The sequence below is a fragment of the Callithrix jacchus genome, chromosome 21 (genome assembly GCF_049354715.1).
Source record: "Callithrix jacchus isolate 240 chromosome 21, calJac240_pri, whole genome shotgun sequence".
NCBI classification, from domain to species: Eukaryota; Metazoa; Chordata; class Mammalia; order Primates; family Cebidae; genus Callithrix; species Callithrix jacchus.
In genome coordinates, this window is record NC_133522.1 from 45,416,983 (window position 1) to 45,430,775 (window position 13,793).

Genomic DNA, 13,793 nt, shown 5'->3' on the forward strand with positions numbered 1-13,793 from the left:
TGTGTTTGTGCAGAGAAAAGATATAAACCCGGCTTGGTTTAAATTGAGACAAATTTCCTTTCCTCTTTCAGTGGGGAGCAAATGATGACTAGTGGTTTATGGAATAAAAGGCAACACTTTCCTGTATTGTACGTTAAGCGGTAAAGATTGTGGTAAACATTCTGTGTCATTCTTTAACAGTCTTGCCCTAATATTTGCCTTTTCTTTTAGAAAATGAAAGCTATGAAGCAACATTTCAAATGTCTCTCCACAAACCAAACTCGACGGAGGACTTTGGCTTGAAGCTAGCACGCCTGGGGTTCCCTGAGGACTTGTGCTACCTGACCTGGTTAGATGTCCATGGATGTAGCTCCTGCATCCGGTGAAATGAAATGTGAACACAGTGTGTGCATACCTTCGACATTCTTGGCTTGTGAAGATTTTTTTTTTCTTTTTTGCTCTGCATGGCTAGACCATCTTATTAATAATACTCTGAAAAAAATGATTTCACATCACATGGAAGTTCTCTTTGTGACACAACAATAGTATTTCTTCAAATGTGCGTCATGTCACTTATCTCAGAAATAGGTTTGAGAATGAAGGGCTTTCCGGAGAACCATCATGTGAATAAAGATTAATAGAAAATACCTTGTTCCGAGGTGCATCATTTAATTATTTATAGTCTCTGGCGGCATGTGCCTGATCTCCGCCTGTCTGTTGATAAGTCTAAATCTTCAGCAACACTTTTCTGTCTGTGCTGGGATGTATGCCTTTTATCGCACTGATTATTTGGTCCATATCTTCAAATTGCATTGGTTGTCTCGTTATGTCGTATTTTTTATTACACACACTCTGTGCACATCATCTTTGAAGCCTCATCTCACTGTAACTCTATCATCCACTTGTGTAGGGATGATGGTAAGAACAGAAATTTGCAACCCAATGCCTTTTACGTGTTTCTGAGCTGAAGGGAGCGGCTGCTTCTGTTTCTCCTGCTGTTGACTGATTTGTAGCCATGACTGCGGAGCCGGGTCCTGTAGTTTTTCTTCCTGTTGGCCAGGAGTGTGTGTTCACCTGCAGCTGATTCAGTGCCAATGACTTGTACACCAGGTAAGTCTGACAGCATTTCTCTGCTCACCTGCCCCGCCTCAGTTTACTGTAGATATGTTTTTTTCTTGTAAGATTTTGTTGATATCCCCCCACTCTGCCACCTCCCTGCCTATGAATGAGTCCTTGTGTTTTTGCAGCAAACGTTGCTTCTGTATGGTCAGAAGGGCTGTCTCCTCACTGTGCTGTTTTCCTGTTTCATGTTAATTATGGCAATTCAACCTGGAGTGGCATAAACTTTCCCCTCTTGAGTCCACCTCTTAATTTTGCAGCCGAGTCTGTTGGTGTCATTTCAGAATGCATTCTACAGTTGCAGAAGTCTCGTGGCTGTCATGAACTCTGGGAAATGGCTCTTTTCTTGTTACCCTAGTAGCAAAAAGAGGCATTTTGAATAGAATTAGGTTATTTTGTTTTCGATCATTGAAGTAGTCTGAGTTAAAAACATTTCTCCCTTTGCTTAAGATAAGGCAAAAGGCCATAGTAAAATGGAAATTCATATAATTGAAAATTTATTTCTACTTTTAATTTCATTGCATTAAATTATGTCCTATCTAAAAAACTGGCATAATTTTTACAGCCTCCTACACAAATAGGCCTTACCCTTCTTGTTGCTCAGGGCTGACTTTTCTCTCTTTCATGATAGAGTAAGATGAAGAAACATTTAGCTAGGTGCCAATTTTTCTCCTATTTCTCTCTCTCTCTCTTTTTTTGAAATGGAGTATTGCTCTGTTGCCCAGGCCGGAGTGCAGTGGCACGATCTCAGCTCACTGCAACCCTGCCTCCCAGGTCCCAGGGATTCTCCTGCCTCACCCTCCTGAGTAGCTGGGATTACAGGCAAGTGCCACCACTCCCAGCTAATTTTTGTATATTTAGTAGAGATGGGGTTTCACCATATTGGCCTGACTGGTCTGGAGCTCCTGTCCTCAAGAGATCCACTCACCTTACTATTTCTCATATTTTAAAAATGAAAATAAATATCCATGCTGATAATAAGCAAAGATAAAAATCCAGACCACTAAAGACTTAAACATAAGACCTGGCACCATAAAAACCCTAGAAGGAAATCTAGGCAAAACTATCCAGGACATAGGAGTAGGCAAGGACTTCATGAACAAAACACCAAGAGCATTGGCAACAAAAGCCAAAATAGACAAATGGGACCTAATGAAACTCCACAGCTTCTGCACGGCAAAAGAAACAGTCACTAGAGTGGATCGGCAACCAACAGAATGGGAAAAAATTTTCGCAGTCTACCCATCTGACAAAGGGCTGATATCCAGAATTTACAAAGAACTCAAGCAGATTTACAGGAAAAAAACAAGCCCATTCAAAAGTGGGCAAAGGATATGAACAGATACTTTACGAAAGAAGACATATATGAGGCCAACAATCATATGAAAAAATGCTCATCGTCACTGGTCATCAGAGAGATGCAAATCAAAACCACATTGAGATACCATCTCACGCCAGTTAGAATGGCGATCATTAAAAAATCTGGAGACAACAGATGCTGGAGAGGATGTGGAGAAAAAGGAACACTTTTACACTGTTGGTGGGAGTGTAAATTAGTTCAACCATTGTGGAAGACAGTGTGGCGATTCCTCAAGGCCTTAGAAATAGAAATTCCATTTGACCCAGCAATCCCATTACTGGGTATATATCCAAAAGACTATAAATCGTTCTACTATAAGGACACATGTACACGAATGTTCATTGCAGCACTGTTTACAATAGCAAAGACCTGGAATCAACCCAAATGCCCATTGATAATAGACTGGATTGGAAAAATGTGGCACATATACACCATGGAATATTATGCAGCAATCAGAAATGATGAGTTCGTGTCGTTTGTAGGGACATGGATGAATCTGGAAAACATCATCCTCAGCAAACTGACACAAGAACAGAAAATGAAACACCGCATATTCTCACTCATAGGTGGGTGATGAAAAATGAGAACACATGGACACAGAAAGGGGAGTACTAAACACTGGGGTCTATTGGAGGGAAAAGGGGAGGGCCAGTGGGAGGGGGAGGTGGGGAGGGATAGCCTGGGGAGAAATGCCAAATGTGGGTGAAGGGGAGAAGAAAAGCAAAGCACACTGCCATGTGTGTACCTATGCAACTGTCTTGCATGCTCTGCTCATGTACCCCAAAACCTACAATCCAATAAAAAATTAAAAAAAAAAAAAAAAAATCCAGACCACTTATTTAAATAGAATGAATTTTTTCTTACATTGTTTTCCTGTAGGCAGGTACATTAACATCTTAGGAGAGTATTTTTATCTGCTCCCGTTTCATTTTCTTTAAAGTATCATTGAAATGCAAAAATCACTTAGATCAAGAGTACCCTAAGAATGCTGTCAGTTCCGTGGTCCCTCCAACCTTCCATGGTTAGTAATCCAGTGGCACAGTGAGGAGAATCCCAAATGTGGACGGTACGGTTAAAAACGTCTGAGTGCTTTTCAATATAGGAAGCTTCTAGAAACTAAGCGGCATTGCGAATCTGTAAAAAAGAATAACTCCAAAGAACCCCAAGTGAACAAGCAAAAATCATTTTGGGAAAGTCAAGAAGAGACCAGGGAAATGGAATAATTGCATGACGATCTTTCAGCAGTGTAAGGGGGGCCTGAACACACACAAGAACTTTCTTTTCTTTTTTTTTAGTTAGAACAGCAACTACACAAAAATTTGAGAGTATTTTTTTCCAGCCACTGAACACCACACTCTCCTTTGCCTCCCTCCCTCCCGGGCTCCCTCCTGTTTCTTTGCACTGAAACGTTTCTTTGGTTTGTGGTTGTCTTTGAGTTCTTCGCTTTCTCAATGAAATGTGAAGGGTGTAGGAAGAGAATGAACTGCATTGCTTGCAAAGATTCTTGAAAAATATTTACAATCTTTTTTCTTTTTTTGGAGTCAGGATCTTGCTCTGTCACCCAGGGGGGAGTGCAGTGGTGCTCTCACCGCAACCTCTGCCTCCCAGGTTCAAGTGATTCTCCTGCCTCAGCCACCTGAATAGCTGGGATCATAGGTGTGTGCTACCATGCTCGGATAAGTTTTGTATTTTTAGTAGAGAGGGGATTTCGCTATGTTGGCCAGGCTGGTCTCAAACTTCTGACCTCAGGTGATCGGCCCACGTCAGCCTCCCAAAGTAGTGGGATTATAGACATGAGCCACCATGCCCAGTCTACAAATGTTTTCTTTCAAAACTCGTTTACCTGGGCCAGATGTGGTGACTCATGCCTGTAATCCCAGCACTTTGGAAGGCCAGGGTGGGAGCCAGGAGTTCAAGACCAACCCGGGCAACATAGCAATACCCCGTCTCTACAAAAAATACAAAAATCAGCCTGGCATGGTGGCATGCGCCTGTAGTTCCAGCTACTCGGGAGGCTGAAGTGGGAGGATTGCTTGAGCCCACTCCAGCCCAGCCCATTGATCATGCCACTGCACTCCAGCCTGAGTAACAGAGCAAGACCGTTTCTCAAAAGGAAAAAAACGAAACAAAACATCCCACCTCATTGTACTAGTGGCCTAGTACATTGTAATAATAGAGAATGGCCACTAGGTGGTGATAAAAGACAAGCTTCTTGATACGGGGTAGCTGTCCCCGAGGTCCCCTGGCCTTGCTGAGTCAGGGTATTCCTAGTTGACATCCGAAGGTGGGAAGAGGTGTTTGTCAACCAGATGGAGGAAAACAGATAAAAACCCTGCTCATCAACTGGTGAATTAATTAGCGTATCATTTATAAAGCTTTTATCCAAGATAGCTTTATTTTGGGCAAAATGTTGTGCATTTATTGTTTGAATGCACATCCTTGCATTACACAAAAGGAGCCTAAAGTCAGTCAACAACTGATTGCATATTGACAATTTTGATAAAGGTACAGAATCTTCTCTTAGCCTCTAAGGGTGTTCTGTCATATCAAAGAAGTAAAAACAGAACCCTGATTATGAAGGGGCTGATTATCCTTTTCTGTTGCAAGCTTTTAGTCCGAATAGAACATATGTCCAAATATTTGGAAATATATTTATGATCCTAACAAAGGCATTCCTTTCACAGTTGTCTAGGTACTTGGCCTTTTCACTACTTTGTTTTGGAAGGACTTTCTTGGAAGTAGAAAAACTGAGTTGGGAAATATTTAAAATGTGTCAGTGCATCTGGCTGTTTTCCAAACCGGAAGTCCGGAGATTGTTTAAAGATGCGGAAATGTATTCGGGTATGGAAAACTCCAGTTGAGTGGGGAGCGGCTCAGGGGGCAGGTGTGAGTAGCACAGAGAGGGTGTGAGGTGGGGGCTTAACTTGGGGGTCCTGGTTCCAGGCCAGCATTCTGTAGGCTTAGCATCCAGATCTTGACAGGGGAGGTGAGTGAAACCTCCTCCCAGACAGACTCCCCAGAATCAAGCTCACAGTCTAGGATTACGATCAGGGTGCGGGCTTTCCTATTTTTATTCACTAACACTGACTGAGTGTCTGCTTTGAAACAGGCTCTGTATTAAAGGCTTCGTGTGTTTTGACAGTAACCCCATGAGGTGGATACCATCTTTATTTGGCAATGACGAAACTGAGGCATGGGGACATTCAGTTCAGTACTTTGGCAATGGCTGAACTGGAGCTGAGATACACCTGTGTCCCACTCCAAAGCCACGAACAGCCTCCCCAACAAGCCCTTTCCTCTCGTTCCTGGACCGCAGTATGGCTCCCCCACAGTGCCTGGCTGGTCATGGGCAGTGTGCGCCTTGACCCCAGAGTACCTCTCCCCTCGGCTTTGGTCCACCCATTCTGTCTTTAGACTCCATGCCGTTCAGGCCCTGGAGCAAGGTGCCTTGCACTTCTCACTTAGGATCCATGTATTTTGTTTTCTGAGTGGCACCATCACAGGTCAATTCCATTCTCTTCATCTTCCAGTTATTTGGGGTGCTAGCTGTGGCACCACCAGTGCCAGTTACAGAAGGAACTGGGCCACTTTCAACCCACAAAGTTCTAGAGATTGGTCAGTGGCCTCAGATCCGAAGTTTCAGGTTGCAGAGAGAAAAAAACGAAAACGGGCACCTGCCTTTTCCAGTGTGGTTGTCCTTGGGTATATCTTGCCCAGTGATGCTGAAGGAGTCACCCAGAACTCATTTGGTTCCGAGCTATCAGCTGCCACGTGGTGATGTGCCAGGGTCGCAACCAGCCCCATGAGGTATTTTTGGCAGAGAGAACAGCTCCTTCTGCCTCTTGGTTGAGGATAACTTAATGAGTACATCTTAACCCCATAACATGAATTTTAATTTGTTTTGTAACAGGTCAGGTTTCTCTGTAGTCCCTGATTTTTAAAAAGTTAATTTTAATAGTAAATTAGAATTTTTGTGGGTACAAACATTTATGTGTTTATGGGTTATATGAGGTATTTTGATACAGGCATGCATTTTGTTTCTTTGGGAAAGTCTTTATTTCTCCTTCATGTTTGAAGGATATTTTCACTGGATATACTATTCTAGGGTAAGTATTTTTCCTTCAGCAGTTAAACTATGCCATGTCACTTTCTCCTGGCCTGTAAGGTTTCCACTGAAAAGTCTGTTGTCAGACACAGTGGAGCTCTATTGTATGTTGTTTGCTTCTCTTATCTTGCTGCCTTCAGGATCTTTATCCTTGACCTTCAGGAATTTGACTGTAAGTGCCTCGAGGTTGTCTTCTTTGGCTTAGATCTGCTTGGTGTTCTATCATCGTCTTGTACTTGGCTATTGTTATCTTTCTCCAGGTATGGGAAACTCTATTATTTTTCTCTTTGGATAAACTTTCCATCCCTACCTTTTTCTCTACCTCCTCTTTAAGGCTAATAACTCTTAATTTACCTCTTTAGGCAACCTTCTAGATCCTGGAGGATGAATTCATTGTTGTTTTTTATTCTTTTTTCTTCTCTGTGTATTTTCTTATTTTTGATGCACTTTTTATTTCAAAATTTTTTTGGGTACAGGTGGTTTTTGGTTACATAGATAAGTCCTTTAGTGGAGATTTCTGAGATTCTAGTGCACCTGTCACCCAAGCAGTGTATACAGTACCTAATATGTAGTCTTTTATCCCTCAACCCCCTCCCAAATACCCCCCAATCCCTTAAATTTCGTTACATCACTGTTACGCCTTTGTGTCCTCGCAGCTGAGCTCTCACTTATAAGTGAGAACACGTAACATTTGGTTTTCCCTTCCCAAGTTACTTCACTTAATGGTCCTCCAGCTCCATCCCAGTTTGCTGCAAATAACATTGTTTCATTCCTTTTTATGGATGAGTAGCAAGTATTCTGTGGTTGTATATACACCACATTTTCTTTATCCACTTGTTGGTTGATGGCCACTTAGGTTGCCCATATCTTTGGGCAATTCCATATCTTTGCAATTGTGAATTGTGCCGCTATACACATGCATACATGTGTCCCTTTCATACACTGAGTCCCTTTCCTTTGGGTAGATACCAGGTAGTGGGATTGCTGGGTCAAATGGTAGTTCTATTTGTGTAGCCTGGAGATTCTTTTCAGAATCTCCATTCAGTTTTCCGTAGTGGTTGCACTAATTTACATTCCTACCAGCAGTGTGAAAGTGTTTCCTTTTCACCATATCTATACCAACATCTATTGTTTTTGTGACCTTTTAATTATGGCCCTTCTTGCAAGAGTAATGAAGTATTTTGTTGTGGTTTTAACTTGCATTTCCCTGCATTAGTGATGTTGAGAATTTTTTTTTGTATGTTTTTTGCCTGTTTGTCTGTTTTCTTTTGGGAAATGTCTATTCATGTCCTTTCCCACTTTTTGATGAGATTATTCATTTTTTCTTGGTGGTCTTGAGTGCCTTGTAGATTCTAGATACTAGTCCTTTGTCAGATGCATAGTTTGCAATATTTTCTCCCACTCTGTGGGCTGTCTATTTATTCTGCTGATTATTTCTTTTGTGATGAAGAAACCTTTTAGTTTAAATGTTATTCTAGAATTTTTATGATGTCAGGTCTTAGATTTAAGTCAATCCATCTTGGGTTGATTTTTGTATCGTGAAAGATGAGGATCCAGTTTCATTCTTTTACATGTGGCATACCAGCACCATTTACTGAATAGGGTGTCCTTTCCCCAATTTATGTTTTTGTATGTTTTGTCAAAAATCAGTTGGCTGTAAGTATTTGGCTTGGTTTGTGTGCCTATTTTTATACCAGTACCAGTATCATGCTGTTTTATTAACTATAGTCTTGTAGTATAATTTGAAGTCAGGTAATGTGATGCCTCCAGATTTGTTCGTTTTGCTTAATATTGCTTTGGCTATGTGGTCTCCTTTTTGGTTCTATATACATTTTAGGATTGCTTTCTTTCTAGTTCTGTGAAGAATGATGATAGTGTTTTGATGGGAATTGCATTGAATCTGTAGACTGCTTTGGGCAACATGGTCATTTTCACCATACTGACTTTTTCCCATCAGTGAGCATGGGAAAAGAGCATGGGATGTATTTTCGTTTGTTTGTGTTACTACGCTTTCATTCAGCAGCGTTTTGTAGTTTTCCTTGTAGAGATATTTCACCTCCATGGTCAAGTATAATCCTAGGATTTTTTTTTTTTTTTTTTTTTTGCCGCTGTGCTAAAAGGGATTGAGTTCTTAATTTGGTTATCAGCTTGGTCATTGGTGCGTAGCAGTGCTACTGATTTATCTACATTAATTTTGTAACCTTAGGCTTCATTGAATTTGTTGATCAGATCTAGGAGCTTTTTGGTTGAGTCTTTAGGGTTTTCTAGTTATATGATCATATCAGTGAACGGTGACAGTTTAACTTCCTCTTTCCAATTTGAATGTCCTTTATTTCTTTCTCTTACCTGATTGCTCTGACTAGGACTTCCAGTACTGTGTTAAATAGAAGTGGTGAATGTGGGCATCCTTGTCTTATTCTGGTTCTCAGGGAAAATGCTTTCAACTCTTCCTCATTCAGTATAATGTTGGCTGTGGGTTTCTCATATATGGCTTTTATTACTTTGAGGTAAGTCCCTCTATTCCTATTTTGTGGAGGGTTTTTATCAGAAAGGGATGCTGGATTTTATTAAATGCTTTTTCTTCCTCTGTGGAGATGGTCTTATGGTTTCTGTTTTTAATTCTGTTTATGTGATGTATCACATTTATTGACTTGTGTATGTTGAACCATCCCTGCATCCCTGGGCTGAAACCTACTTGATAATGATGTATTTTTGTTGTGCTATTGGGTCTGGCTGGCTAGAATCTTGTTGAGGATGTTTATCTATGCTCATCAGGGATATTGGTCTGTAGTTTTCTTTGTTTGTTATGTTCTTTCTTGATTTTGGCATTAGGATGATACTGGCTTCATAGAATGATTTAGGGAGGATTCTCTCTTTCTCTGTCTTTTGGAATAGTTCAGTAGAATTGGTACCAGTTCTTTGAATGTCTAGTAGAATTCAGCTGTGATTCCTTCTGGTCCTGGACTTTTTTATTATTGGCAATTTTTAAAAATTACTGATGTAATCTTGCTGCTTGTTATTGGTGTGTTCAGGATTTTTGTTTCTTCCTGAGTTAATCTTGGAGGGTTATTTGTTTCCAGGAGTTTATCAACTTTCTTTAGATTTTCTAGTTTGTGCTTGTAAAGATTTTCATAGTAACCTTAAGTGATCTTTTGTATTTCTATGGTATCAGTTGTAATATCCCAGTTTCATTTCTAGTTAAGCTTATTTAGATCTTCTCTCTTCTTTTCTAGGTTAATCTTGCTAATGGTCTCTCAATTTTATCTTTTCAAAGAACCAGCTTTTTGTTTCATTCATTGTTTGTGATTTTTTGGTTTTAATTTTATTTAGTTCTGCTCTGATCTTTGTTATTTCTCTTCTTCTGCTGGGTTTGAGTTCAGTTTGTTCCTATTTACCTGCTTCCTGGAGGTGTGACATTGGGTTGTCCACTGGTGGTCTTTCAGATGTTTTGATGTAGGCATTTAATGCTATGAAGTGTCCTCTTAGCACTGCTGTTGTTATTTCCCAGAGGTTTTCATCAATTTTGTCACTATTATCATTCACGACAAAGAATTTTTAAATTTCGATCTGGATTTCATTGCTAACCTCCGAAGTATTCAAGAGCAGGTTAATTTCCATGTATTTGTATAATTTTGAATACATGGAAATGATTTCCAGTTTTGTTCTACTGGAGTCTGAGAAGATACTTGATATTATTTGTATTTTCTTAATTGTATTAAGATAGTTTTATGGCCTATCATATGGTCTGTGTTGGAGAATGTTCCACGTGCTGAGGAGAAAAATTTATATTCCGTAGTTTTCGGGAAGAATGCCTCATGAATATGTGTTAGCTTCACTTATTTTAAGGCGTAGTTGAAGCTCGCTGTTCCTTTGTTGACTTCCGTCTTGATAACTAGCGCTGTTAGTGGAGTTTTGAAGTCCCCACTGTCATTATGTTGCTTTCTATCTTATTTCTCAGGCCTAGTAGTAACTGTTTTTTTTTTTTTTTTTTTTTTTTTTGAGACGGAGTTTTGCTCTTGTTACCCAGGCTGGAGTGCAATGGCGCGATCTCGGCTCACCGCAACCTCCGCCCCCTGGGTTCAGGCAATTCTCCTGCCTCAGCCTCCCGAGTAGCTGGGATTACAGGCACGCGCCACCATGCCCAGCTAATTTTTTGTAATTTTTAGTAGAGACGGGGTTTCACCATGTTGACCAGGATAGTCTCGATCTGCCGACCTCGTGATCCACCCACCTCGGCCTCCCAAACTGTTTTATAAATCTGGGAGCTCCACTGTTAGGTGCATGCAAAATTAGGATTGTAATATCTTCTTGTTGGATTAATCCTTTTATCAGTATATAATGTTCTTCCTTTTTTTAAAAACCATTGTTGCTTTAAGGTTTATTTTGTCTGATATAAGAAAAGCTACTCCCGCTTGCTTTTTGTTTCCATTTGTGTGGACTATCTTTTTTTCCACCCCTTTACCTTGAGTTATGTGAGCCTTTATGTGTTAGGTGAGTCTCTTGAAGACTGCAGATAATTTGGTTGGTATTTTAAATTTTTAAAATCCATTCTTCCATTCTGTGTCTTTTAAACACAGCATTTAGGCCATTTAATTCAATGTTAATATCGAGATGTGGGATGCTCTTCTATTCATCATATCAGTTGTTACTAGATACTTAGTTTTATTTCACTGTGTTATTGGTTTGTAGGTCCTATAAGGTTTATGCTTTAAGAAGGTTCTATTTTGGTACGTGTCAAGTTTTGTTTCAAGATTTAGAACATCTTTTAACATTTATTGTAGTTCTGGTTTGGTAGTGGCAAATACCCTCATTATTTGTCTGAAAAATACTGTATCTGGCCTTCATTTATAGAGCTTACTTTTGCTGAATACAAATTTCTTGGCAGAGAATTACTTTGTTTAAGGAGGCTGAAGATAGGACCTCAATTTCTTCTGGCTTGAAAGGTTTCTGCAGAGAAATCTGCTGTTAGTCTGACAGGTTTTTCTTTATAGGTTACCTGATGATTTTCTCTCACAGCTGTTAAAATTCTTTCCTATTGAATTGACTTTAGGTAGCCTGATGACCATGTAGCTTGGTGATGATCTTTTTGCAGTGGATTTACCAGGAGTTCTTCGAGCGTCTTGTATGTGGATATCTAGATCTCTAGCAAGGCCAGGGAAAATTTCCTCAATTATTCCCTCAAATAAGTTTCCAAAACCTTTAGAAGTTTTTCTTCTCCCTCAGTGTGCTGCAGCACACAGGGAGACCACGAAGAGCTCGGGAGCATTTCCGCTTCCAGACCCTCTGAGGCAGGGTTTCCTAATCAACCAACCTCAGACTGGTTATGACCAAGCCAACTGGAGAAGAGGAGGCGGGAAGTCAGCAGCTTGCTGGGTCCAAGGGACCCAGAAGACCTGGAGGAATGGCTCAAGCCCACATCCTGCCCGTCCACATGAGGCAGGGTCTGTAGGAAGTCAGGGGAAGGACAGAGGATGTGATGAAGAAGAAAACTTGGGGCTGGGTGCAGTCGCTCACTCCTGTAATCCCAGGAATTTGGGAGGCTGAGGGAGGAGGATTACCTGAGGTCAGGAGTTTGAGACCAGCCTGGCCAATATGGTGAAACCCCATCTCCACTAAAAATACAAAAACTAGCTGGATGTGGTGGTGGGAGCATGTAATCTCAGTTACTTGGAAGACTGAGGCAGGAAGATAGCTTGAACTCAGAAGGCAGGGGTTTGAGTTGAGATTGTGCTACTGCACTCCAGCCTGAGCGACAGAGAGAGAGAGACTCGGTCTCAAATAAATAAATAAATAAAAAAGAAGGCAGCTTAGGAAGAAGAGTGGAGAATGTTGGGTCCTGCCAAGTGGCTGAACATCTATCTGCCTTGAAAGCTGCAACCAGCCAAGGAAATTAGGGTGGCAGGTGTCTGATGGTGATGGGGGAAAATTATTTCAAGATCTGTACTGTTCATTCAAGGAGAACATGTGTCGAATTCTCAAAGAGAAATTCCAGTTATTACCTAGAACTCGCCCCCTCCCACCCCTGTAGCCCTCCGACCCAGAGCCTGAGTTGCATGGAAATTTCCATTCCATTAAATGACAGACATTTACCTAAAATGCCACAGTATTCCCCCAATTATGCATCAAATTTGAAATTCACAAGTGACCCAGAGAAGGGTAGCTCCTTGGCCTTTTCTCCTAAAGTTTTAGGACTCTTTGCGTAAGTTTGGGAGACCCCCTCAAACCCCAAAGCTTGCAGCTTCTTCCTGGTGCAAAGCTGAGAGGGTCTAGTGTGTTCCTGACTCCAAAATGTTCAGACCCTGCTGCCTCTGAAGCTCAGATGCACACGGCATTCCCTTCTGGTGACCACAAACAGAGGTGAAATGCCTGCAATATGAAAGGTCACAGGTCCCTCGGCCCAGCTGGCAGCAGTGCTTTCTCAAGGATGTTCTTGTCCATAAATCAGGCACTGATGACAAAAACAGGCTGAAGTCAGCCCTGTGTGGGTGTCTATGGCTATGCATCTTCTGGGAAGTAGACGGAAGAGAGACACCAGGAGGTCGGCAATGGAGGGAATGAGCCCAGGTCCTGCAAAGAGAATGAGGTCTTCAAGGTCAAGTGCCACAAAACCAGTGCCCCTATCCTATCTGGCTGAGCCAAGACATCCCAGGATAGTCAGAAACTTATCAGCACTTTCAGTTCTGTGAAACTGAGTGAAGTGGCCCCTTGGAAGGTTGATAGTGGTGGAGAGAAGGACACAGTAGTCCTGCTATCCCTGACTAATAAGAACCAAGGGCTCTTGTCACCAGACTTTACAGGCTATTATGTTCCCCAGAGGGCAAGAGCAGAGTGCCAGCAAGCTAGAGGGGTCTTTGAGTTAAGTGGGCGCCATAGAATCCCTGCAAGTGAGGGCTGTGAGGATCCTGGGCATTGAATGGTGGTGGCATTTCTCCTGCCAGTACCCTGAGGGTGGGGGCAGAACCAGTCTCCCTGAGGTGAGTGTCTGCAGCCCAGAGGTCCCCAGGGAAGAGTCGCTGTCCAGCTCAGCAGTGGCTGATGGCCCCACAGTGTCCACTGGTACCTTTTATGGCAGGAGAAAGTGTGGTTGGACTGAAAGCCATCTCTTGGTAGGGGAAAGGGACAGTGCCAGGTGGGAGTCCCAGGCTTCTGAGCACTCCGACCTCACTTGGGGTTGTCATCAATGAAGCCTCCAGCCTTGAGTCTCAGCCCAACCCCTGGGAGTCCAAGTCC

At 41.8% G+C, this 13,793-nt stretch overlaps 1 protein-coding gene across 2 annotated transcripts in view; it reads left to right on the forward strand.

Annotated features, from left to right (window-relative positions):
- Positions 1-624, forward strand: part of SH3BGR (SH3 domain binding glutamate rich protein) — a 61,885-nt gene extending 61,261 nt beyond the window's left edge. For both annotated transcript variants that reach the window (XM_008986711.5, XM_035283156.3), the window contains one exon: positions 211-624. The gene's annotated coding sequence lies outside the window, so the exon portion shown is untranslated. The remainder of the gene's footprint in view (positions 1-210) is intronic.
- Positions 625-13,793: the final 13,169 nt, after the last annotated feature.